The sequence below is a fragment of the Homarus americanus genome, unplaced genomic scaffold, assembly GCF_018991925.1.
Source record: "Homarus americanus isolate GMGI-L3 unplaced genomic scaffold, GMGI_Hamer_2.0 scaffold24694, whole genome shotgun sequence".
In the NCBI taxonomy this organism is placed as follows: Eukaryota; Metazoa; Arthropoda; class Malacostraca; order Decapoda; family Nephropidae; genus Homarus; species Homarus americanus.
The window spans coordinates 1,772,513-1,800,344 of NW_024732780.1; the positions used below are offsets into that span (position 1 = coordinate 1,772,513).

At 38.0% G+C, this 27,832-nt stretch overlaps 1 protein-coding gene across 16 annotated transcripts in view; it reads left to right on the forward strand.

Annotated features, from left to right (window-relative positions):
* LOC121868978 (bromodomain adjacent to zinc finger domain protein 2B-like) overlaps window positions 1-27,832 on the forward strand; it is a 390,896-nt gene that overhangs the window by 197,303 nt on the left and 165,761 nt on the right. The gene's annotated exons all lie outside the window — the stretch shown is intronic.

Genomic DNA, 27,832 nt, shown 5'->3' on the forward strand with positions numbered 1-27,832 from the left:
TCACATCCTTAACTATGGACAGAAATCCTTGGAAGTTATTCACACACTCAGGCCACAAAGTTTGCCAACAAGCATTCACTATCTCTGGTTTGAGTTCATTGAATGCTTCACTGATGTTGGTAATGCAGTCTACAATGCTGTACCCCTTCCAACACTTGGTATCATCAAGGTCAGGGTCTGCGTCCATGGCACTACGGATATGACCTAAAGAGTGTTGAGTGTAATATGCCTTGAAGGTGCATATCACATCCTGATCAAGAGGCTGAACAAGAGCAGTGGATGGCTAAACTGCAAACTTTCTGGGTGGCCTGGTGCATTATCTATCAATAAATTAGAAAAAAAAAATAAATAAATTATGTTCGTTGTAGGAGTTTCGTTCGTTATAGCATTCTCAATTTTATAGGTAAAACCGTTCGTTATAGGAATATTCGTAGTAGGATCCGTTCGTTATAGCATACCCCACTGTATAAGCAAAAAATAAAAAAAATAAAATAAAACAACAGCAATAGTAAGGTATAAAGTACAGTAAACACTCGATAACTTGGCAAATATGGGGCTCTGGCCTCGTCGAGTTACCTATCCCAAATTCCGACTTATCGGGGCACTTCTACAAAAATACAATAATAAGAAATTACCAACCTATATATGTGTACATATAATTAGTAAATGTAAAAAAAATAACAGTTACCAGCACTGCAGGCAAAGAATGAAGCATCAAAGTAGGTGACACAGAGGCATGGTAGGTGACACAGAGGCATGGTAGGTGACACAGAGGCATGGTAGGTGACACAGAGGGATGGTAGGTGATGCAGAGGCATGGTAGGTGACACAGAGGCATGGTAGGTGACACAGAGGGATGGTAGGTGATGCAGGTGGCCAGTTATGCCGAGATTTTCCAAGATAATTTTATATATCTCGGTATTTCCCAAGTTATACGAATACATTCCGAGACCACATCCATGGCGAGTTATATGAAATTCCGAGTTATCAAATGCTGAGTTATCGAGGGTTTACTGTATTTTTAACCCATGATTTCTGATAGGTTATACAACAAGTTCCTGTTGAATAAAAGGGTTAGGTTCCACTAAAACGCTTTCTTTAGGTGGATTATGTTGATCAGAACCATTTTTCCCATATAAATTAATGTAATAAGGGGGGATGTGTTCCAGTTTTAAGCTTAGTTTTAAGCTCTGTGATAGAATAATATACAGTACTATACTAAGCTCTGTGACAAAATAATTGCAACACATCAAAATACTGTAGATAAAAACAGTAAGATATACAGTAAAGGTGCAGCCACTCAATAAAGTATCTGAAAAATGTTGTTCATAACAATATGACACATCGGACGTATGTTTTGGGGAAGTGGTAGAGGACCAGGCAACAGTGTTCATAACTCTGTACATAAACAGAGTTATCAGTTGTTTGTGGGAATATTATTTCATTCACTCTAGTAATGATAAAATGTTTCTTATTATGTTATCATAGGAAAATGCATGATTTATATAATTTGTTTATTGCTGAGCCCATCACCAATTTTAAATTAGACTACTGTACATGCAGGATATGTATTTCTCCCATACGTACGCCTGGCAATGGGAGCGGGTAAGGAGAGTGAGTGACCGCTAATTGAGTGTCGTCTGCTCTTGTAACTCTCTTTGCTCCCTGCCAGATTTCACTGGATTTACTGTTATTACTAGTGTTTACTGACAGAATAGTGCTTATTAGTGATTAATCATGGCATTGTAGCTAGGTTAGACTTGTCACTGTAACCACCAGGCTACTGGGCCAAGCTGTGAGAAGTTATGGTTCTTTTTCAACTCTTACTTTCGGGTAGATATATGTAACTTTCTTTGTTTATTTTTGTTCATTTACATGCACACACCATCCTACATACATATTGTGAAAAAAAAGTAAAGGAAATAAGTGTCCCAAGGGCAAACACATAAAGGGAATATGAATTTCTTAGCACATGAGTTAGCTGGCTCAGTGAGGTAGGGGAAGAAGGCACAGAGTGTAGGGAGGAGGCGTTGCTAGGGAGATGGCCGAGGTAGCTCCCTGCTGGTCTCTGTTACTATGGTGAAGCACGGAGTGTATGCAAATGGTGACTATTAAACTTTCATTTGGCTTTTATTTGCTGGTTTGGCAATACAGTATCTTTTCTTATGCAGGGGGTCCTTGCTATTTGCAGTTATTGGGACCGAAAAAACGCCTCTGATAACGAATTCACTTAAGTGGGAAATTAATCCCATGAGACATAATGGAAGTAGGTCAAACTGGGACCAAGACATTGTACACGACACTCCAAAAAAATTTATATGATATCTTTTAACAATTATTTACCTGAGAAACATTTGTTAAACATTAGATAACACATAATTTTAAGAAATTATTTAAAGTTCATTGGGGTCGGGGTGTTGAGGCAACGTAGGTTGTGCCAGTGACCCGTTGGTCCGCAGCAACCGTTGCTGTTGCACACTCACTCCAGTGGTTCATTGAGACAAAATACTTATAATGTTTTAAAAATAAATAATGTTAACATAATAAAATGTTTTTATTGACTTAGCTTCAAAGGTTGAGATGTTTGGCTTGATTGGATTGATGGAGGTGGGTGTTGGGAGAGGAGGATTAGTCGGAGGATAAAAAAGAAACAGGACTAGGTGGATTGTCTATCCCCACATCTTCTTTTGCCTAATCACTTTTAATTTTACATCTATACTATAGGTAGTGTGCTTCCTTTTGAGTACTGCACCACCCTGTTTTGGTTGGGAACTTATGGCTACAAAAACGATAAAAAAATCACAACAACATGCATAAAAAGACACAACAAAGGCAGGAGTAAACACAACACAGCACCGGTCTGGACGAAACAAAGCGGGAGACTGGTGCGGGGACACGTGTGTACATGTGTGACGCCAGGAAGAGGATGAGATTTCAAATGCTTCAGCTAAAAATCTGTAGATTTTATCGGTAATTTTAAATGCATAGATTTTATCGGGAATTTTAAATCCATAGATTTTATCCGGAGTTTTCAGAGTTTTTGAGTGGAATCCACTTAAATGCGGGAAATTTTATGTGGATTGCCACAAAAAGTTGACCACTTAACTGTCGACCTACAACTACCCGGACATACGACCGCCTCAGTCGTACCAAAATTTTGTCAAATTACGTATTTTCGAGTCCCAACGTTAGTGATTGCGCTGTGTACTGACTAAATTTTCGTTTGTAATTCACTTTAAAATGGCTGGCAAGCTTAAAAATGAGAGTTCTCGTGGTGCTGAGAAGAAAAAGAGACACCCATTTTAGATTTTCTATGTATTATTTAAGCATTTTCGACTTACGACCAATTCGACTTACTACCTGGATTTGGGTCCCTAACCCTGTCGTAAGTGGAGGAGCAGCTGTACTCTATAACGAGGACCTCCTGTACAATATTGTATCATGAATGACACTGTTAGTGGAGCGAGTGAGAGAGGTAGTGTCGGTGAGATGCAGTGGGTGGGAGGGAGGGAGGAAGGAAGGTGGGAAGTGGGTGGGATGTCGTGCTGATCTGCTCTGGCTAAAGCAAATCCATCTCTGCATCACTGAAATTATGATATAGGTGGTGATAATAGAGGTAGTGGTGGAGGGGGAGATTGTGTGTAAGTGGTGAGATGATGCATCAATCGGTTTGTTTGGTAATACCGGCTGCGCCACTGCCAGACACAATTGAACAGCTGATGTCAACCCACAAAATTTAATGCAAGTATAAATGAACAACGTCATATTCCTTCTACATTACTTTACATATATTTTAAATTATGGAGTGAGAAAAACAAATAAACAATGTACAGTATTGTACAATATTGTACTATGATGAATGACAGTTGTAGTAGAATGAGTGAGGGAGGCAGAGTGTTGGTGAGATGCAGTGGGCGGGAGGGAGGGAAGAAGGTGCATTTATGATAATAGAGGAAGTGGTGGTGAGAAAGCAGAAAGGTGCAGGTGACTAACCTTTCATAATAGTAGAACATTCTTTCGTTAATTGGCAAATGGGGACGTAAAAACTTGTTTTTGTTGTATTGGGGATTCGTTCAAAGGATAAACGTTCAACGGGGATTTACTGTATGTAATTTTCAGAATTTTTTTTAACTCTGCTACATGCACACATCCCTACATACATGTGTATTTTGCAAATATAAATATAATGAATAATTATCATAAGGTCACACATAGAGGAAATAAACATTTCTTTGCATATGAGAGTTAGCAGGCTGAGCAGGGGAGTGGGAGGAGGGAGTAGAGTGTAGGGGCTCTGTTGCTGGGGAGTAGGTGGATGCAGCTTCCCAACTGGGGTGTGTTGTTATGGCGAGTGTTAACACCAAGCAGCCAGCATCCATTCAAATGGTAGTTGTGTTAAACTTTCATTTGACTTTTCTTGAATGGTTTTAGCTGCATATTTTATCTAGATTGTTTACAGACGTTTGAAGTAGCACAATTGTTAAATAACCTAAGAGCTGTATGGGGTATGGTTTATGAGTGCTGGGAAAGGAGGTATAGGGAGTTGTGAGTTGGCCAGCTTTTTGACTTACCTTGTAGGCTATTCCTTTACATCTGTGATAATATTCTTTATTATATTTTTGCTTGTTTTTGAGTACAGTTGTACCCCACTTAACACGGTCAATAGAACCCAGAGGGTCCCGCGTTAAGTGAAATCCGCGTTAAGTGAACAACAGAACATATGGGATTAATTCCAATAGAAACCAGCCCGACCCCCAAACTCCACTTTTTGAAGACACATAACTATGTTGTAGTAAAAATAACATCTTAATTTTATGATGGTACATGCACACAATTAATACTTAAGAGAAATACAGTCGCCAAGTTAATGTCCATTCAAATAATGGACTCAACTCCCTCCCCCTCTTCTCACACAACACTGCTGGCTCTTCCCTCTCTGAGAAATTTTTGGGGGAAAACCACTAAATTTTAATAAATAATACCTCAAACTAAAGTTAGGATAATACAATTGACATTGCTGGATTCCTTGTAAGACCAGGAATATTTTGAATATAAATGTCATATATTTTGCACAAAAGATAACATATTTACTAGAGAAAACATTTTATCTAAAATTTGTATGTCTAATGCAAAATATATGATGTTTATATTCAAAATGATCACCAAATTATAAGAATTCCAGCAATGTAAATTATATTCTGGCCGGGTAATTTCTATGAATTTTATGAGCTAAAACAAATTTCTTCAGTTAATAAAAAAAAATAATATTCTTCACGACACTATCTGTCAATCAAAGTACCCCACCTTGCCTCTCCCCCCTCTTCCAACCGCGTGGTCAGTCCCAACCCTCCCCCCCACCCCCCACCAATCCTCACTTCAAGAGAAAGGGTGGGTGAAAAAAATAAATTTTAACATTTTGTATTAAATAATACCTCAGATTAAAGTTAGGATAATATAATTGACATTGCTGGATTTCTTGTAAGACCAGGAATATTTTGAATATAAATGTCATATATTTTGCACAAAAGATAACATATTTACTAGAGAAAACATTTTATCTAAAATTTGTATGTCTAATGCAAAATATATGATGTTTATATTCAAAATGATCATCAAATTATAAGAATTCCAGCAATGTAAATTATATTCCGACCGGGTAATTTGTATGAATTTTATGAGCTAAAACAAATATCTTCAGTTAATAAAAAAAAAAATATTCTTCACAGGGTAACAGATGGTCGGTCGGTCCCTCCCTCCCCCCCACCCCCCACCAACCGTCCCAAGGAGATGTGTGGGGAAACCAGGATATTTAACTTTTTAGTAATAAATAATACCTCAAACTAAAGTTAGGATAATATAATTGACATTGCTGGATTCCTTGTAAGACCAGAATATTTTGAATATAAATGCCATATATTTTGCACAAAAGATAACATATTTACTAGAGAAAACATTTTATCTAAAATTTGTATGTCTAATGCAAAATATATGATGTTTATATTCAAAATGATCACCAAATTATAAGAATTCCAGCAATGTAAATTATATTCTGGCCGGGTAATTTGTATGAATTTTATGAGCTAAAACAGGCAGTCAGGCAGGGTGGCGGGTGGGGCAAATCTAAAAATAGCGTCTCGAGCCGGACACTCACCGCGTATATGTGGAAAAATCCGTGTTAAGTGAAAGTTCAGCTCTGGCGAGGCACCGCGTATATGAAAAAACGCGTTAAGTGAAACCACGTTAGGCCGGGTAATACTGTATTTTACATTAGTTTTCTATTTGTAATAGTAACACAAGACTCATAACTTTAGTCACATACGTTTAGCCCTCTCCTTGCCACTACAGACAAAGCTGTGAGCTATGTTATGGTTATTTTTCAGTTCATAATTTTGGGTAGAAGTAATCTCCAAATTAGCTGGAATCTTTGATTCCCTGAACTCTCCAATCGCTGGAATTGAAATTGGGCCGGAAAAATTCTGGAAAAACTCTCTCCATGCCTGGTTTGCAAAGGAGTTTCCAAGGATGAAAATCAGGCTCATTTTCCGGAAAAAAAATTTGAAAAAATCTTTCCAAACCTCTCCGTTCGGGCCTGGGAATAATTACCCAGGAGTTCCCAGAGATTGCTTCATGCTCAAGCGGGCCACCACATGCCAGGCGCATAGGTGGCTTAGCCGCTTGGATCACTTAGTTCATATTCTACTGCCATTGTAGAAGGTTGTTTCCTTGCTAGCTGCTGTTTTGCCTACAATTGTGTTCTGCAGTACTGTACGTTACTATACCAGAACACAATCAGCCAAGAATAGTGTCAAAGTAGTGTTGATATGTAAAAAGGGATTACAGTTACGTATACTGTACTGTCCATTCTGTAAATGGGAAACGTAGAGCACCTTTGCTTTCATCTTAATTCAAGACATCTTCAGGTCATGAGACCTGATGCATTGTCAGGTCACCTGGACAATGGGTGCCCAGATAGTGCATCAGGTCAGTAATATGAGAACACCAATCTCTCATCCCACCTCCACTGCAAATGAGAGAAGAGTTTATATACAAAGGGTGACCTGACTTTGCATCAGGTTAGGTCAGTAACACGAGAGAATGAGGAAATATTAATTTTTTCCCTCACAGGTGTAATGTTTCTTTCTTATCTCTGTTTTCTGTTTATTTGAATTACTTTTTATTTTGTTCTCTCTTTATATTTCTTTTTTATTTCTTTACATGATTTCTTTTACTTTATCATTTATTCTTATTCTTATTTACTTAAACAATTATGGAGGGTATAGATGGTGGAAGGTGTAGGAGAGAGTGGTGGGGTGAGTGAAGGAGGGAGGAAGCACAGTGAGAAAGTGGGCGATTGATGCGGTCAGTTTTCCCCCCACGGGTCGCCTGTCCTCCCTCCTATGTAACGTAGAGTGTATGAGAGAAAGAGGAACATTTTTTTCTTTTTCACAGAAACGTAATAAAAGTTTCTTTCTTATCTCTATTTTCTATTTACTCTTTCTTTACTCATTATTTCTTTCTCTCTATATTTGTCTTCGCTTTATTTCTTTACATAATATATCTTACCTTATCTTCTGTCTTCATATTCTTGTTCTTATTTACTTAAACAATTACAGAGGGTATAGAAAGTAGAAGGTGTAGGAGAGAGTGGTAGAGGTGTGGTGAGTGATGGAGGGAGGGAGTAGAGTGAGAAGAAGGTGGAGTTGCTGTATCTTTCCCCCAGTGCAGAATGGAAAATTACACTGTCTCCAGTCACACCTCGCATGCCTGTATCGTATAGATTTTGTGTTTTTTTAAATATATTTATTTAACCAAACATTCAGATAAACTATTCAGGATTATTTAGGTAAGAAAATTGTGTTTCTAACTTAATTAGAGCTGATTTTATTGACTACGGTATCAATATTTTTACCTTTTTCCTAAAAAAATTTAGTCTACATCATTATATCGTGTCAAAATATTTTGTTTAACGATCTTTTATTGGAATGGTCTTGTAGAGAATTTATTCAAGATCATTATGGTGCCTAATTCATCTCTCTAACACAATTAAAACAGATGCTGCAAATAATAGTTTATACACTTTTTGCTTGCCATAAATGTTTTTGCTCGTGCCTGCGGTCTACATGTACCGGTAATGGAAAAGAGTTTAGACTCTCGTAAAACTTTCCTCAGCACCCAAAAAGATTCTGGAGATGTGGACTAGTGTCTGTCTGTGCAAGATGTGTAGTTTAGACTCTTTGGAAACATTTTTCAATAACCAAAAAAATTACGAGTGATGTTGGATTTTTCCACGTTTGAGAGAGTTGTCTCATTACCTGTAAATCTCTCATCCCTACAAGAGCTCTGCACTAATTGTTCCGGCCAACAGGGATATCACTTGTATACGTAATTTTCTATTTTCTTGTTTTTCCTATATTACATGCACACACAGACAGAATGTGCAAAAAAAAAAAAAAAATATAGAGATTATTATCATAAGTCAAAAATTTAAAGGGGAATAAACTTTCTTCATATGATAAGAATTTCAACTGAGTGGGGAGGGGTTTCAGCTGTTTTGAGCTGTCTTCCATGTGTAGTGAACGATTGACAAATGTCGTTGTCCGGCAGCCAAATGGCAATACTGTATTTTTTATTTATTGGCATTTTTTATTTTTCCTCTCATAAAAATTTTCTAGTAATGTACTTTATATTTTATCTTATTCTTCATAGGAGTTTGTAACTGGCAAGAATTCAGTTTCAGAGTTGATAACACTGTTCATAGCATCAGCTGTTGTGGTAGTGGTCACGACCAAGACATGTTGGTGTGAATCTGTTGTCTTGCTACAAATTATGTCTAGGATTATACCTAGTATTTCTCAAAAGCTAGGGTTGAAGTATACAAGAAATATATGAAAAACTCAGGCTTTTTTACCAATAAATCGGGGATTGAACTATACAGTACAGTATATGACATCGTTTTATACACGGGTACTGTATAGTATGTACGTACAGTATTCTGATTATAATAATAATAATTAACGGTTTATTAAGATAACATGGCAGCCCGAAGGCTGAAAATATACAAAGAACAGAGATGATATGGTGAAATCGGGGAGTGGGTCACTTGATTGACAAAGGCTTTCAATGCGAAAACATCCATGATGCGTTCTAGGAAACGTGCGTCAGTCAAAACAGCACTAATATGGTTTCAGTGGAGATTCTGGCCAGACAGCAGTATTGCTCGCCTTGGAATGATATATGTAATTGCACAAGTAATAATTCTGTACACATGATGAATGTTTAAAATCAATTTATAAATAAAAACAATAATTTGTTTATGATATTGCCAACAAAAAATACAAACAGTCATGGTACAGTACTGTATTTACCAATGCATTCAATAGGAGCAGTGCAGGACAGTGATGGGTAATGAGATAGGAGGAATTTATCTTGGTTGAAACTAATGAAAAGGTGGAATGTACAGAAGCTTCTACGTATGTATGTACAGTATGTATGTATGAATATGTCATACCTTTTATAAAGAACAAATTTAGGGCCACTTTACATAGAAGGATGTTGTTAACTAGACATTATAGGCGTCAGGCCTGTCTTATTAATGCTTTCTTTTTGTGTTCCCAAATTTTGTGATAGCTGTCATTAATACGTGATCCATAAAAAACTCATGTTATATTTTGTAGTTAATATGAACAGTTTGATAAACTTTGTACTTTGCCTTTAAATTTGTTATACCTAGGCTTGCTTGTAAGTTAGTCCCATTATATGTTTTTGGAAATGTTAGTTTGTTCAGATAAGTATATACTTATGCTTAATGCAGGTTGGCCCTTTATTTGTTTTCAGTTATTTATTATTAATGCTGTAAAAAATGTGTTTTGCTATGTTTATTCCCTTCCAAAACAAAATCCCAACTCTGGTTTATCTCTGTCGCCTCACACAAGTCAACTTTACCGTCATCAGTATGTCCTCTGCCAAGGTGACCTTCCCCTCACATTTATTCTGTAGTAATTTTTCATTTCGCTTTTTCTGAATACAGTAGAACGTCGATATAACGGATATAACGCGAGATACACGTTCCAAGAGAGGTCGCTTTAAACTGAATTCGCACTAAATCGAAGTGTTGTTTCAATGGAATAATTTAGTTTGGTACTTGAGAGAAACACAAATATTAAAAAGACTGAGAGTCTACCCAGATGCACCTCAGCCCATCTCCTAGAATAAACAAAACATTGTTTTTGTAGTATTATGTTAAAACAAACACTCATAAATCAACACAGCTACAATTATGGCTGTGAAATGGTCTGTTTACTAGGGATCAGCTGATGGGAAAAGATGGGGGGGGGGGAGAGGTGAGGTGATATGTTTGACTGTTGATACCAAGGTCTAGTGCTTATTTATTTATCTGTCCTTAAGAGTTTTTCTCTTATAAAATGTCACTGAACTGACATGTTCTAATTAATTTTATTACAAAGGGCTAAAAATTTTATCTCGTGCAAAATATATGACGTTTACATTCAAATTATTCGCTGTCTTCCAAGGATTCTAGCAATGCAAATTATATTCTCCTAACTTTAGTCTGTGATATTTTATAATATAAAAGCTGTAAGCCTATAACTGCCCAACCCTGGCTGGGAAGGTGGGGGGGGGGGGGGTGACAGTGACACGTTTGACAGTTTAGGTCTAAGGTCTAGTGAAGTATTTATTTGTTTATTTATGTCCTTTAGATTCAGTTTTTGTTTTTTGTTTAGAAAATGTCAAAGAAGTGACCAGGGAGAATATAATTTACATTACTAGAATCCTTATAAGATAGTGATTAATTTGAATATGAACATGATATAGTTCGCATTAGACGGTTCCATGACAAGACCCCAACGGACAAAACCCCAACGGGGTTGTCATTTGTCAACACTAACCTAACCTAACCTAGGCTTAAAAGTGTTTTATTTTATATTTATGAGACTGGGGTTTTGTCCGTTGGGGTTTTATCCGGTCACCGCATTAGACATACAAATTTAAGTTTAATTAGGAAACTTATTACAAATGGCTAAAACATTTATCTCTTGTGCAAAATATATGACGTGTATATTCAAATTATTCACTGTCCTGCAAGGATTCTAGCAATGCAAATTATATTCTCCTTTCTGTGATATTATATAAGATAAAAACTTAAAGCCTAAAACCACCAAACCCTGGCTGGGAAGATGGGGGAGAGGGAGGAAGGGGAGGTGACATGTTTGACAGTTGGCGCCGAAGGTCTAGTGAAGTATTTATTTGTTTATTTATGTCCTTTAGATTCAGTTTTTGTTTTTTGTTTATAAAATGTCACAGAAATGACCGGGGAGAATATAATTTACATTGCTGGAATTCTTATAAGATAGTGATTAATTTGAATATAATCATGCTATAGTTTGCACTAGACAAAAATTTTAGTAATCATTTAGTGCATTAATTTGAGTACATGTACAGTACAGCTTTGCCCTTAGGAAAATAGGAAAGATTCGCTTTAAATTAAAGCATTGTCCTTAATTGTGGATGTTGCTTGAAATCAATAATCTTAAATTGAATCGCTTTAAATCGACGTTCTACTGTACAGTATTTTAATACAACCTGGGCATATCCTGATCCACTCTCTGTTCGACACTTCTTACATTTCCTTTTCTTATTCCTGTATCTTATACTGTACACTAAATGATTGTAATTTACATACACAAATTATTAAGTTTTATGACATCTTTGTTTTTGGGTCCTAGAAACACAAACACTTTTAATATCTAATGAAATCAGAAACTGAAAAAAAATAATTTAGAAAATTTTTTTATGAAAAAAGGTGTTACTGATTAATAAACATTTAATTAATAAATATAGTGTTGCACACTTCTTTCAACCCCTTTATGAATTTTGTAGCTAAAACCTTAATTTATGTTTTACAAATGTCAGAGCTTCCTCCCAGATGACATATACAGTACTTCCTCAACAGAACATATAGGAACTATCACCCTGTCTTTGCCAGATGTAGAAGTCTTCTCCACATTATTTAAGAAATTTAACTCTTAATTCCTCTCCTTTCACTTCCTTGTGAAACAAAAAAAACAAAAACAAAGCACTAAGTTAGGCTGTTCTTTAGTTTTTCGACTAGTTCAAGATACGGATAAGAGTTCTCACGGGTTAGCATAGGACTGTGATGTGAAATTCATATGCTGTGCATGGTTTGTGCCCTACACCCTTGTACTGTAATGTACTGTTTTGGTTAAATTGAAAGATTAAAAAAAATATATATATTTTACATAGATTACTGTCGAAAGAAAAGTAATATATTACTGTGTACTGTACTTACCCATACTTGACCAGAACAAAGTAAAGGAGGTAGTAAAAGTGAGACAACTTTTTAAAAAATCGTGGGGGAGATTATTGAGACCCAACATTAACACCCAGATAACACTAACCAGCCTTGTCTCTCTAGTTTTTTAATTCCCTAACACTTTCTCCTCACATCTCATTGTATTATCCTGCATACTCTCCACATGCCTGAACCATCTCAGCTTACAACTGTGCTAAGCTTCACCAATATTCTCAATACCCAGCTGCCCTCTTAGCTCTGAATAGGGTATCTTATCTCTCAACATCACATTATACAGGGGGTCCTCGTTAGCCACGGTTAATTGGGACCGGAAAAACGCCTCTGATAACGAATTCACTTAAAGTGGGAAATTAATTCCATGAGACATAATGGAAGTAGGTCAAACTGGGACCAAGACATTGTACACGACACTCAAAAAGTTTTATATGATATCTTTTAACAATTATTTACCTTAGAAACATTTGTTAAACATTTGATAACACATAATTTTAAGAAATTATTTAACTTTATAAGTTATCTAACGTCCTTAAAGTTCATTGGGGTCGGGGTGTTGAGGCAACGTAGGTTGTGCCAGTGACCGTTGGTCCGCAGCAACCGTTGCTGTTGCACACTCACTCCAGTGGTTCATTGAGACAAAATACTTATAATGTTTTAAAAATAAATAATGTTAACATAATAAAATGTTTTTATTGACTTAGCTTCAAAGGTTGAGATGTTTGGCTTGATTGGATTGATGGAGGTGGGTGTTGGGAGAGGAGGATTAGTCGGAGGATAAAAAAGAAACAGGACTAGGTGGATTGTCTATCCCCACATTTTCTTTTGCCTAATCACTTTTAATTTTACATCTATACTATAGGTAGTGTGCTTCCTTTTGAGTACTGCACCACCCTGTTTTGGTTGGGAACTTATGGCTACAAAAACGATAAAAAAATCACAACAACATGTATAAAAAGACACAACAAAGGCAGGAGTAAACACAACACAGCACCGGTCTGGACGAAACAAAGCGGGAGACTGGTGCGGGGACACGTGTGTACATGTGTGACGCCAGGAAGAGGATGAGATTTCAAATGCTTCAGCTAAAAGTCTGTAGATTTTATTGGGAGTTTTCAGAGTTTTTGAGTGGAATCCACTTGAATGCGGGGAGTTTTTACGTTGATGGTCACAAAAAGTTGACCACTTAACTGCGAAACCGCGGACAGTGAATACTCTTATAATGAGGACCTCCTGTACATCAATCTGACCATTATTATTTCAGATCCCTCACACCTACATACAGTATGCCATCCTCTTTTACTACCCATATTTCATTGCCATTCAACAATGCTCTTCTCACACTGACTAAATACACCTTTCCTTTCATACTAAGGTCCTTGCACTCAATAATGCCAACAGCTCCCTAAATATCTTTCAACCACTTCTGACTTGTAACTGAGTGAGTTTCAGCACCGCCTCCCATTACTGATCATGTCACCTAGGTACCAGAACTCATTGATACAATCTAGGGATGTACTCCCAAAGTCAAGCTTTTTCTGCCTTACTATGGCTACATGATCACTTGCAATACAATTAAAGCCTGCAACATCTTGTAGTCTGCCATTTTAACCACTATACCTTTTGTGTAGCAGCCTTCCACACTCACTGCCAACACCTTTCTTACAAACAGTACATAGCATTTTCAACTTTCCACCTCAGGTCCTTCACCCACACCACTACCGGGAAATCAGTACTTTTGTTTGTTCCATATTCACTTTTGTACCTTTTGACTCCATTTCAACCTTTCATTTCTTAAATTTCTCCTCTATCTACTCATTGCTATCTGCTATCAACACAAGTCATCACCATATAACAACCCCCAAGACATCAGGCCTAAAATCTCATAAAGAAACTGGGTGCCTATTATAGCCCTGGGTGACTAATAGGTACTCTTAGTGATACAAAGTGATTTAAAGGTGTTCATAATGATGCCAAGTGAGTCACAGGTGCACTGACTTTATCACTCCTTGTTCTCTTCACTACATGTTGAATTGGGTAGGCAGTCGGTCAGTTTCCTGTTGCTCACTCTTGGCATTTACTGGGCATATACTGTACTGGCTCATGAGTATACCTGAGCATGTTCTAGTGTTGGACTTGCAGGAGCTCACACTTAATACAGTGGTCCCTCGTGCACTGACTTTATCACTCCTTGTTCTCTTCACTACATGTTGAATTGGGTAGGCAGTCGGTCAGTTTCCTGTTGCTCACTCTTGGCATTTACTGGGCATATACTGTACTGGCTCATGAGTATACCTGAGCATGTTCTAGTGTTGGACTTGCAGGAGCTCACACTTAATACAGTGGTCCCTCGGTTAACGAGCACAATCCGTTATAGAAGGTTGCTCGTTAACCGAAAAACTCGTTAACCGAAACCATTGTTTCAATGGGTTTTTGGGTAATTGGTTCCAGCTCACCGAAAATTGCCTAAATTCAACAAAAAAGGTAGAAAAGTACACTTACTTTGAGGTGTGTATGTAGAAGGCTCCTGGATGATGATGATGGGAATTAGAATGGGGGTGGAGAAGGGAGAAGAGAAGGCATTGGGGTGGAAGAGAAGTCACCCCATGGCGCCATTTCACCCATAAAATTTTAGTTCTCTTGGTGCAATTCAAGATTATTTTCTTTAAATCAACACTGCACTGCATTATATATTGTCAATATGTAAAATAAATTTCAAAATGACCAATAATTTGCTTGCAAAAACAGAAAAAAAGCATTTAGTTGAAGAGAGTCTCAAGCAAGATGTTACCTCCACTGAAAAGATACAAAGACTGACGCCTGTATGGTGTGTTGAGAGGCTGGATGGCACCCATAAAACTAGTTTCATTACCTTCAATTATGTTCAATAATTGTTAAAATGAGTAAAAAATTTAATATTAAACTCTTAAAATTATTGAATAGTATAAACTTCTTGATATTTGCTGAAATGGTAAGGAATTTAAGCCCTAGAACCGATTACTGTATTGGCGGACTAATACTGCAGCTGGTGGACCGCCAAATGCAAGTGAAATCATGTTCAGGTTGGCTCTTAAGAAACTCGTTAATCGAGGGATTGCTCGTTAACCGAAGTTAAGAATCTTGTGGAAGGTAACTCGTTAACCGAAATCTCGTTAACCGAGGCGCTCGTTATCTGAAGGACCACTGTACTGTACTGAAATAACTTTTGCTGGTATTTTATTCTAGGAATTCACATCTCTTATTCTGAAGAACTTAGTGTTGAAGCTGTGAACTCTATTGGAAGAGCCATCAGCTAATTCAAGATCTTTACATATGACTTAGTGCCCATTGAAGTGGGTTTTGCACTTCCATTCCTCCATGTTTGTTCTTTTGCTGTTAAGTCAAGGCATCTCTAAACAATCTAGTTTCTGTTGATGCTTGAGATTTTCAAGTGGATTTTATGAACATATCCACTTTGTTGCCAGAAGTAAACTTGTAGTTAAACACCAGCTTGGCAAACCAACAACATACAGTAGACTGAGAGTCTTCTAACTGAGCCTCCCCATTACTAACGATACACACCAGGTAGTGGTATAAATGACAGTTTTGGTAACAATTATATAATTGTATCCCAAAAATTATGAGAAATAGAAAATAAAAATGTTAGACAAGATGGATGCAAAAATATAAGAAATTAGAATAAGGTTAACAGTGTAGGAAAGTGGGGGGTTGCTGGCAGAAATGCAATGTACAGTCTCTCCTTGACTTACGACGGGGTTCCATCCCGACGACCAGGTCGTAAGTCAAATTGGTCGTAAGTCGAAAAGGCGAAAATAATACATAGAAATTCTAAAATGGGTGTCTCTTTTTCTTCTCAGCACCGCGAGAACTCTCACTTTTACGCTTGCCAGCCATTTTAAAGGGAATTACAAACGAAAATTTTGTCAGTACACAGCACGATCATTAACGTCAGGACTCGAAAATTCATAATTTGAAAAATATTTTATACGACCACGGCGGTCGCATGTCCGGGTTGTCGTAAGTCGAGTATGCCGTAAGTCGAGGAGTACCTGTAAATGAAAAAAAAATTATGGTTGTGGAGAAACAAATTTATTCCATGAAAACACATTATTTTTGAGCCAAAATATATAAAAAGATAAACAGTATTGTACTTAGAGAAGAAGAGGCAAGGTAAGGTGTGAAAAGAATTTCTTAATTGGTTATATCTCAGTAGATTAGAGAATTAGGAAACACTTGAAATGTGTAAGAGTAACAAGAGGATTAATGACAGGATTAGACCTCTATATTGAGTTTACAAAACTTATCATGAAAATGAGATACTGTAGGTTCACAAGGAAAAGTATTTGAAAGAGAAGAAATGAGAGTAAGAGGAGCTGGTAGAAGCTGAGGTTAGACAAAAGCATTTCCAAAACCAGAGAAATCTATCTTTATGTTTTACTGCACCATCGTCTATAATGTACTGTAATGAAGTTTATCTCAGCCATATGTACACTTAATCAGACCAAAAGGCATGGATGAACTATGCCTGGGACACAGTGAGTACTGAAAAATTTTGGGAAGTGAAGGTCAAAGGTCTTGGTCATCAAAAATTAAAACAAATATATATTTTTTTTAACTCAGGAATGACACAGCATAGAAGGATGGTATTTGTTGCATTAGGTTCCTCAGTAAAGGATAAATCAAAAGGTATCATTTACTTGGTTACATTTCTCAAGAAAATCATGTCAAAGATAACAGTTTTTGACCAAGAATGGCATAAATATCTTCACATGTATCAAAAATCAAATCTACTCAAACAGTTATCTGTGAAGACCCCACGGGAGGCCACCTAGATCTTTGACCTTAAGAGGTAGACCATCTCTGGATGCCATGTTTTATTATTGATTTTTCAATGGTAATTTATAATACAGTATTGTACCGTAGTTGAAAATATGAGATGATAATATATATATATATATATAAATTTAGTCTTTGTTATACTGTACTGTACAGTATATTACAGTATTATCTTCAAAGTATTAGCCTTACCCCTGTATAGTAGTCTCTTGCCAACCATTGGGGGGGGATTACAATTTAGACTCTCTCTCTCTCTCTCTCTCTCTCTCTCTCTCTCTCTCTCTCTCTCTCTCTCTCTCTCTCCTCTCTCTCTCTCTCTCTCTCTCTCTCTCTCTCTCTCTCTCTCTCTCTCTCTCTCTCTCTCTCTCTCTCTCTCTCTCTCTCTCTCTCTCTCTCTCTCTCTCTCTCTCTCTCTCTCTCTCTCTCTCTCTCTCTCTCTCTCTCTCTCTCTCTCTCTCTCTCTCTCTCTCTCTCTCTCTCTCTCTCTCTCTCTCTCTCTCTCTCTCTCTCTCTCTCTCTCTCTCTCTCTCTCTCTCTCTCTCTCTCTCTCTCTCTCTCTCTCTCTCTCTCTCTCTCTCTCTCTCTCTCTCTCTCTCTCTCTCCTCTCTCTCTCTCTCTCTCTCTCTCTCTCTCTCTCTCTCTCTCTCTCTCTCTCTCTCTCTCTCTCTCTCTCTCTCTCTCTCTCTCTCTCTCTCTCTCTCTCTCTCTCTCTCTCTCTCTCTCTCTCTCTCTCTCTCTCTCTCTCTCTCTCTCTCTCTCTCTCTCTCTCTCTCTCTCTCTCTCTCTCTCTCTCTCTCTCTCTCTCTCTCTCTCTCCTCTCTCTCTCTCTCTCTCTCTCTCTCTCTCTCTCTCTCTCTCTCTCTCTCTCTCTCTCTCTCTCTCTCTCTCTCTCTCTCTCTCTCTCTCTTCTCTCTCTCTCTCTCTCTCTCTCTCTCTCTCTCTCTCTCTCTCTCTCTCCTCTCTCTCTCTCTCTCTCTCTCTCTCTCTCTCTCTCTCTCTCTCTCTCTCTCTCTCTCTCTCTCTCTCTCTCTCTCTCTCTCTCTCTCTCATACAGTATTTTGTTGTCGCCATCCTTTTCGTATTTTCTAGACAAGTGTCACGGCATATTATACTGTAGTGTTTTTTTCCCCAGCTGAGAAGAGCTGCCCCTCCTCAAAAGTTAAAGCTGATTGGCTATTGTAAATATGTCTGATTTCGCCCTGAAGTAATGATATACAGTAAGTCCTTGCTTAACGCCGTGGTTACGTTCTTGAAAAACACAACGTTAACGGAAACAACATTAACGGAATGTATTTTCCCCATAAGAAATAGATAAAATACACTACTTACATTCCCCAGCCTCCCTTTTCCCCTTAAAATACATTACATATACAGTGGAATTTTTAAGAATATAGTATGTATTGTACATCCAAAAAGATAAATAAACTAAATCATTTTGTATTGTACTCACTGATAGGCAGAGGTGGAGCGGGTGTGTGGTGGGTAACATAAGAACATAAGAATGGAGGAAACTGCAGCGGGCCTATTGGCCCATACTGGGCAGTCCCGTTTACACCCAACCCCTATTGCTCATATAAGCATCCAACCTATGTTTGAAGCTATTCAGCGTATTCGAGTTAATGATGATATTTGGTAACTTGTTCCATTCATCCACTACTCTGTTTCCAAACCGGTGTTTACCGATTTCACGCCTAAATCTAAATTTATCTAATTTAAAACCATTGTTATGAGTTCGCTCCTGGTTGGATAGTTTGAGTACCTTTGTAATGTCCCCTTTGTTTAGCCCTGCCTTCCACTTATACACCTCTATCAGGTCGCCCCTCGCTCTACGTCTCTCGAGGGAGTGCAAATTAAGATGCTTTAGCCTGTCTCTATATTCAAGGTTCCTAATGCCCGGGATTAGTCTTGTCATTCTCCTGTGAATTCTTTCCAAGGATTCTATATCCATTCTGTAATACGGTGACCAGAACTGAACTGCGTAGTCCAGGTGTGGTCTCACAAGAGCAAGATACAGTTTTACGATGACCTCGCTAGTCTTGTAACTATCACTCCTTTGTATGAACCCAAGTACTTTATTAGCCTTGTTACGAGCAAAAACACATTGTTTACTTGGTTTAAGGTTCCTACTTATCATTACTCCTAAATCTCTCTCGCAGTCGGATTTCTCTATGGCATCGTTGTTCATCTGGTATCTGGTTTCCCTGTTTACATCTCCTATACTGAGTACTTTACATTTGTCGACGTTGAATTTCATCTGCCATTTTTCAGACCATTCGAAAAACTTGTTTAGATCTTCCTGTAGTTTTGCCGAGTCCTCGTCAGATTTAATAACACGTCCTATTTTAGTGTCATCAGCAAATTTACTTATGTTGCTGTCTATGCCGATATCTATGTCGTTTATGTATATAATAAATAATAATGGTCCAAGTACTGAGCCTTGGGGAACACCACTTGTGACGTTGCTCCAATGGGACTTAGTGCCGTTAATGCTCACTCGCTGTTTCCTGTCCTGTAACCACGCCCTAATCCATTTAAGGATGTCACCTTTGATGCCATGTGCTTCTACCTTTCTAATTAGTCTTTCGTGGGGGACTCTGTCGAAGGCTTTGCTAAAGTCGAGATATACCACATCATAATTGTGCCCCTCGTCCACCGATTCGAAAACTGATGAAAAGAATGTTAATAGATTAGTTAGGCAAGAGCGTCCGCTTGTGAAGCCATGCTGGGAATCATTGATCAATCTGTGCTTCTCCAGGTGATTTCGAATAGAGTTTGAGATGATTGCTTCCAGTAATTTGCCTACTATTGATGTTAAACTGATTGGGCGGTAGTTAGAGGATAGTGATCTATCCCCCTTCTTGAAAATCGGTATTACATTCGCTATCCTCCAGGATTCTGGTACTACACCTGTTTTTAAGGACATGTTAAACAACTTTGCTAAGGGCATACTAAGCTCTTCCTTACATTCCTTTAATACTCTGGCAAATATCTCATTGGTACCAGGTGACTTATTAGGCTTTAGTTTGTCTATTTGCTTACTAACATCGTTACTAGTCACTACTATCTCACTTAATTATTTTTCTTCACTATCTCTGAATAGAGTCGGTGCCTCGGGTATCATGTTTAAATTTTCGGTGGTGAAAACTGTTGAAAAATATTTATTCAAATTATTGCTCATTTCTCTGTCGTTATCAGTGAGCTCGCCGGTGTCTGACCGTATTGGTCCAATCGTTTCTCGTGTTTTTGTTTGATACATTTGGTAGAATCCTTTGGGGTTTGTCTTCGCCTCCCTTGCTATCCTTACCTCATTATTCCTCTTTGCTTTCCTTATCTCGGTTTTAACCCTACTCGCCAATACCCTATAATAGTCCCGGAGGTGAATTTCGCCACGATTTATCCTTCTACCTATAGCCTTCCTTTGGCCATTGATGTTCCTTAAATAATTATTAATCCATTTAGGGTCATTGTTGTCTGATCTGAGTTTTTTGTATGGTATGTTCTGCCTTTGTGCATTAAGTAACTCACTATTTAAATTGTCGTGGAACTCGGCAATCTCAGATCTCGTTATCAGGTCGGTGTCATCTGACAGATTCACGGCCAAGCGCGACACCCCCTCTCTCAGCTGCCTCTTTAAACTGTCAAAGTTCGCCCTTCTGAAATCTGGTACTTTAGTGGAATTTTCCTTACGTCTGCCCTGAAAGTCTAACTGGAATCTAATTTCTTTGTGATCGCTGTTTGCAAATTCGTTCCCTACCTCGACCCTGCTAATGAGGTTTTCTCTGTGTGACAGAACTAAATCGAGTATATTATTACCCTGTGTGGGTTCACTTATATGTTGACTTAGAAAACAGTCCTGGATAGTCTCGAGAAAATCTTCTGATTCTGAGTTACCTGTAAGGTCACTCCAATCTACTTGGCCAAGGTTAAAGTCGCCTACTATACAGACTTTGTTGTGTATGGAAGCCCTGCGCATTTCATCCCAGATAAGTCGCTCTTTGACTCTATCAAGATTGGGAGGTCTATATATTACTCCTATGATTAATTTTTCTCTACCGTCGATTAATTCTATCCAAATTGTTTCTGTATTCCGGTCAGTTTTTATTTCCTTATTTATTTCACACTTCAGATTATCCCTAACATAGATTGCTACTCCGCCTCCTTTCCTGGTCTGCCTATCGGTATGGAACAGTTTGTAACCCGCAATTTGGTATTCGACTGGTAACTCACGTGTGTCTAGGTTGATCCATGTTTCAGTGAATGCAATTATATCGATTTTTTCGGTACATACCAAGGCCCTAATATCATCCATTTTGTTTCTCATACTTCTACTGTTTGCGTAGTATACATTTAAGTTAGTCGTGTTCTGAGTCCTCCCCTTACCGCGTTTAGTTTTAAACTCCCTGTCTAATTCAGTTTTGTCATCATTCCTAACACTATTTCCCTGTAATCTTTCACTTTGTTTACCCGCTCCCACTGCAGTCTCCTCCACCCCCGTGCTCATATGTTCTCCTAGCAGTTTAAAGACTTCGATATCTTTTGAACTGCCCCCTCTAGAGCCTCAGCCAGGGTTGCTACTCCATCCCTAGACAGGTGCACCCCATCCCTAGCATAAAGGTCCCTTCTGCCATAGAAGTTGTCCCAGTTGTCAATGAATGGGGCTGATATTGACTTGCAATATCTGTCAAGACGGTCGTTGACACCAACCGCCCTTGACAACCATTCACTGCCAACTCTCCTTCTAGGCAGGACACCGCATATGATAGGGATCCCTCCCTTAGTCCTAATACGATCTATAGCTGCCTTGAACTTATCAAGAAGCTCCTCACTCCGACACCGACCAATATCATTGCCTCCTGCACTGAGGCAGATAATGGGTTTGTTCCCATTACCAGACAAGATATTGTCCATCCTGTCAATTATATCCCCCACCCCAGCTCCTGGCAAACACACCCTCATCCTATTTTTTTTCTTACCACAAAAGGCCCTGTCCATGTTCCTTACCTGGAAGAGGGTGGCAAGATACTGAGACCCGAAGGGCTTAAAACCTCTATTTTCGTAGCAAGGCTAATGGTCTTGCATTGTTTCTTCACAACACTAGCATCACTAGCACTTGATGGGTGCTTGGAAGCCATTTTGAATGGTTACAATATAGTATTTAGAGCAGAAACACTTAAACACGCACGTTTGCTGTGGAACCCTAACAAAGAATGGGGATGCTGTGACGCTCAGCGAGAGAGAGTAGCGCACCATGATGAGAGAGGGTGATGCGCCATATAAAGTAGTTCGTGACAACGTTTTTCACGAATCGGTCGGGACGTTGTCGGAATCATGGGTATCTAAAGAGTAGCGACGTTATAAAGAAACAACGTTGTCGGGGGCAATGTTAAAAGAGGACTTGCTTTATTTCTAAATAAGTTTATTCATAATCGTTGGAATAACTGTTTCTGATGTAAAAGATATTTCGCTAAATTATATAAAGACACATGCATTCATTAATTCAAACATGAGCACGTACTGGTGTAGTAGGCAGCTATCAAACAGGAAGGTACTGCCGCCTGGCAAGATATTGAAAGCATAATGTGTTGTCTAATGGTAGACCCTGCTGCCATATGACATCACGAAAAATGTGACCAAGTCCCAGGTTGCTTTTCTGAATTTCTGCCTCATTTATACACAATTGCAGGGGCTCAGTTGTTTCTCCTACTTTGACAACACAACACACACATCATTTCTTACTCTTGATTTTTTTTTTTGTATTAAATTATGGCTCTTTATTATTACTGTGTTATTATTATTATTAGTATTAATTTTTAATAATTTTTTAAGTACAGTATTATTAATAGTTTCTTTTATTATAATTTTTATTTATTTTTAGTTTTATTATTATTATTATTATTATTATTATTATTATTATTATTATTATTATTATTATTATTATTATTATTATTATTATTATTATTACAGGTTGTACCTCTCTAGTCCGGCATTCTGTGGTCCGGAAACTCCCGTGGTCCGGAACGATTTTAGTTTGTCCAATAGGTAGATAGGCAGCTTTTTTTTTTTTTTTTTTGAATTATTATTATTATTACAGGAGTATTAAATTTTTGCCCCTCAGGCCCCAATGTGGGTCAGTGACCTATGCCCGGGTGGGCTAATCCCCTTAAAAAAAAAAAGCCGCGGGAAATTAAGGTTTGTTTACATCCGGCAGTTCGGCTGCTCTCTCTCTCTCTGCTTGTCTATACAGAGTACAACATTTAACCCTTCAATATATATGAGCAGTAAATAAGTGTTGCTTTCATATTCTTATGTAGAGTAATGACGATATATTTTCACATGTGCGCACTTACATACGAGCAGTCTCACTTTTTTTTTTACCATTAATGGTTAGCTACTTATATTGTTCCATTTATTAACATTAAATAACATTACAGGTACTTCAAGCAACCATATTCAATTTTTTACATTAATTTTACTACAGCTAAACTCAGGGTCTTATTTTCTTCAGTTTTATATGTAGAACCAATCAGTCACTGGTTTCGTAAGCTTTAACATAAACAATGCCGGCAGCGGTCTCGTCTCCTCTAATATTCCACGTATTATTAATATATTGTATTGTTAATTTTGCACACACGTACATTAATTCAATAAAAACAAATTCAGAAACATTAATTAAAATATATATGAACAGTAAATAAGTGTTGCTTTCATATTCTTATGTAAAGTAATGACGATATGTTTTCACGTGTGCGCATGCGCACTTACATATGCGATCTCTCTTTTTCTTTACCATTATCGTTAGCTACTTCTATTGTTCCATTTATTAACATTAATAACATTACTTAAAACAACCATATTAATTTTACTACAGCTACAACCAAGGTCTTATTTTCTTCAGTTTTATATGTAGAACCAGTCAGTCACTGGTTTTATAATCAACGAAAACAATGATTTTGTTTATTTATTTTTTTGTGTGTTCCAATAAAATACGTTAAGAATTAAAAACTCGCGAAATTTGAGAAGCTACTATACGACATTTAACCCTTCAATATGTCTTCAAAGAGACCATGATGCAGAGAAAGTGGTGCTAGTGCTTCCAGGCATAAGCACAAGTCACTATCTATCCAGGAAAAGAGTGAATTTCCATGGTCCAGCAATTTCCATGGTCCGGCACCGGTCAGGTCCCGAGGTTGCCGTACTAGAGAGGTACAACCTGTATTATTATTATTATTATTATTATTTTTTTTTTGGCCCCTTACATCCTTGTGTAAGGTGAAGCGCAGAAGCGTAATACCGCGCCCAACAGGCAAGCATGCTAAGTTCATGCTTGCCGTATGTCTCATGAGTTAAGGGCGTAGAAGCCTGAAGAGTAAAGGGCGTAGAAGCCTGAAGAGTCGATGGTTTTGTGTCTGAGCAAGTTATTGGAAGTTCCAACAACTTGTCCATGAATACGAATTCGCAACTTTCGATTTACAGCAGGTACCTACTTTGCTGCTAGGTGAACAGGGACCAAGGGGACTAGGAAGAGTGTCCAAACAACTTCCGCCGGCCCGGGAATTGAACCCGTGACAATTATTATTATTATTATTATTATTATTATTTTTATTATTATTATTATTATTATTATTATTATTATTACATTACATTACATTACATTACATTACATTACATTACATTACATTACATTTTCGTCCCCCAAGCCTTGATGTGGGTCATTATAAAACGACCTGTGCCCGGGTAAGCTAATACTGTAGCCGAATATAAAAAAAAGGAAAAAAAATGTTATACTCTGGTAGCAATTTCACGCTTTCGGAGGGCCAATTTAATATACAGTACAGTATACTTATTTTTACCCACAATAAGGCATACTAAGACAAATAACATATCAGTAATACTACATTATGCAAAAATTAACATTTAAAACAAAAATCAGAATCACATTGAAATATTACACGACTCTTGAAAGTTGGTGGATGAGTGTGACAGACTGAGGAGCTTGGCCGCTCGAGCCGTCAGCAGAGGCGGGAAATATGAAGTTGTTCGCAGTCTTAGTTCTCGCTTCTGCTGACAGCCGTGTTCATTGTGATTCTGATCTTTTAAAATGTTAGTGTTTGCATAATGTAGTGTAACTGATATGTAATTTGTCTTAGTATACCTTATTGTAGGTAAAAATAAGTATACAGTATATTAAATGCGTCCTCTGAAAGCGTCAATTTGCTACCAGAGTTTAATAATTAATTCATGCATAAGATTTCTGATAAGCTTCTTACGTGCTCATGTTTGAAATACAGTACTCTTATCTTACAGTATCTCATATAATTTAGTTAAATATCTTTCTCGTCAGAAACGGTTATCCCAACAATTATGAATAAACTCATTTAGAAATACATCATTATTGAGGACGAAATTGGACCGATTTACAACAGCCAATCAGCTGTAACTCTTGAGGAGTGGGTGGGGCATCTCTTCTCACCAGGGAAAAAATGCACTATAGTCACCTTTGGTGAACTTTGCAGCACGGTGGACCACATTGGCTCTAGTGGTACCTTGTTTTTCTTTTACTAATTACAATTAATTTGTTAAAATAAAAATGCTTGCGAAGGGTACAACACTTTATCCACATGCAAGTGGATCAAAGAATTTCACTTTTTGTACCAATGATATTATTCTCCTTGTCCTCTTTGGAGTAGTACTAGCCCACATCACTAGATTTACACTTGAAAGTCATATTTCAAAAATAGAAAGAAAGATATATGAGTTTATAAGTGCAGTATCACAGGGAGGTTTGTTGGCGAGAATTTATATGAAAAAAGCAAGAGAGTGCAATAAGGGTAGGGGGCTGTTATGATATCACTCAGACATTGTTCCATGCATTTCACCCACAACCATTGAGACTGTGATCCCAGCCACCCTGCAATGCTGCTGCACAAGGCTGGATTTTTTCCATGGTTGCTGTGGAAATCCATGGGTATGGTAAACTGGATACTCATCAGCATCAGCATCATCATCATCATCATCATCATCATCATCATCATCATCATCATCATCATCATCATCATCATCATCATCATCAACAACAACTACTTCAACATTTTACTGCCATTTTCCACTCTTGTGTGGATTAGCTGTGATTATCTGATGACAGCTCTTCATGTGCAGTCTCATGCAGTCTCTTAACTGTAACATCATATCTTACAACATTTCCCCATGCACTTCCTGGCATACCTGGTTCTCCTTTATTCTCGCCACATGCCCAAACCTTCCCAGCTTACTTTTACATAAGACTTTACCAATACAGTTCTGTACTCTTGAAACCCAGCCCTCTTAGTTCTGAACAGAGTTTCTGATATTTAGGTGTCACTTTGCACATCCACTTCAACATTCTTATTTTAGCTGGCTCAAGCAAGTTGCTTGGGTAAATTTGATGATTTCAGATAATTTGGACATTTAGGTCTCAATGTTGAAAAAATTGCTGAATATTTCAACAATGTCAAAAATGGGACACTGAGGGCTCATGCTTGTTTTTAGACTGACATCTGTGTATTGCCCACACCAGGTAATGAGTTTGTCCTTACCATATATTAATTTGTCCACTACGTCACCAACCATACTCTCTACCTCACAACAAGCATACAAACACCAAAAGAAACTATCTGTAGAAACATACAATACTAAACCTTTGTACTGTACTGTCCTGTTCTGTACCAGCTGACTTGAAGAACACAAGTTGTTCAGACCATTGTCTAAGTTATAGTTGAGGGATTGATTCTGAAATCCCATTTTATAACCAAGCCTGGAATGGGTGGCTCCTGTAGTTTGCTGAGATGAGCTAAAACTGAGTGGGATTGGTCCAATTGCCTAGTTGTAACCAATGACAGTGTGTTGTAACCAATGACTGATCATGTTTGTTAACTTTGCAGATGGGGACTCTTAGCTCTTGGCCTAACTGGGAAGTACCCCCATTTTAAGGGCTATGCATATATCAGTAGAGATACAGTAAGTCCTCGCTTAACGTCGGGGTTACATTCCTAAAAACAACATTAAGTGGATCAATTTTCCCCATAAGAAATAGATAAAATACTGGAGTTACGTTCTTGAGCCTCCCTTTGCCCCATGAAATGCATTACATATACAGAAAATAGTGCATACATATACAACTACTAAGTTTGTATTGGTACTCACCGATGGGCGGAGGTGGTAGAGCGAGTGTATGGTGGGTAGTGAAGCAGAGGAGGCGGATGGCGGGAGGGGAGGAGGAGGGTGGGAGCGGAGGAGTATGGCGGGAGCGGAGGAGGAGGGTGGGAGCGGAGGAGGGCGGTAGAGGAGGAGGGTGGTGAGTCACTGAGACTGCTCCGAGCCGAGAGAGCGAAGCTCGGCCAAACAAGAGAGGGTGATTCGCTGTAGAAAGTAGTCCGTGATGACGCAAGACGATTTAGTATCGGATCACCGGGACGTTAAATTAATTTTTGGACTCAAGTTTTTCGACTTAGTACTGAAGCAATGTTAAGTGGGGCAACGTTAAGCGCGGACTTACTGTACTGTACTATTTTGGAATAATTAGAATTTTGTCCCAGTCATGTACAGTATATCAGGATTCATGGAAATCCAGGATTGCCAAACTTGTAGACTTATTGATTGTACACGAGTCACCCAGAG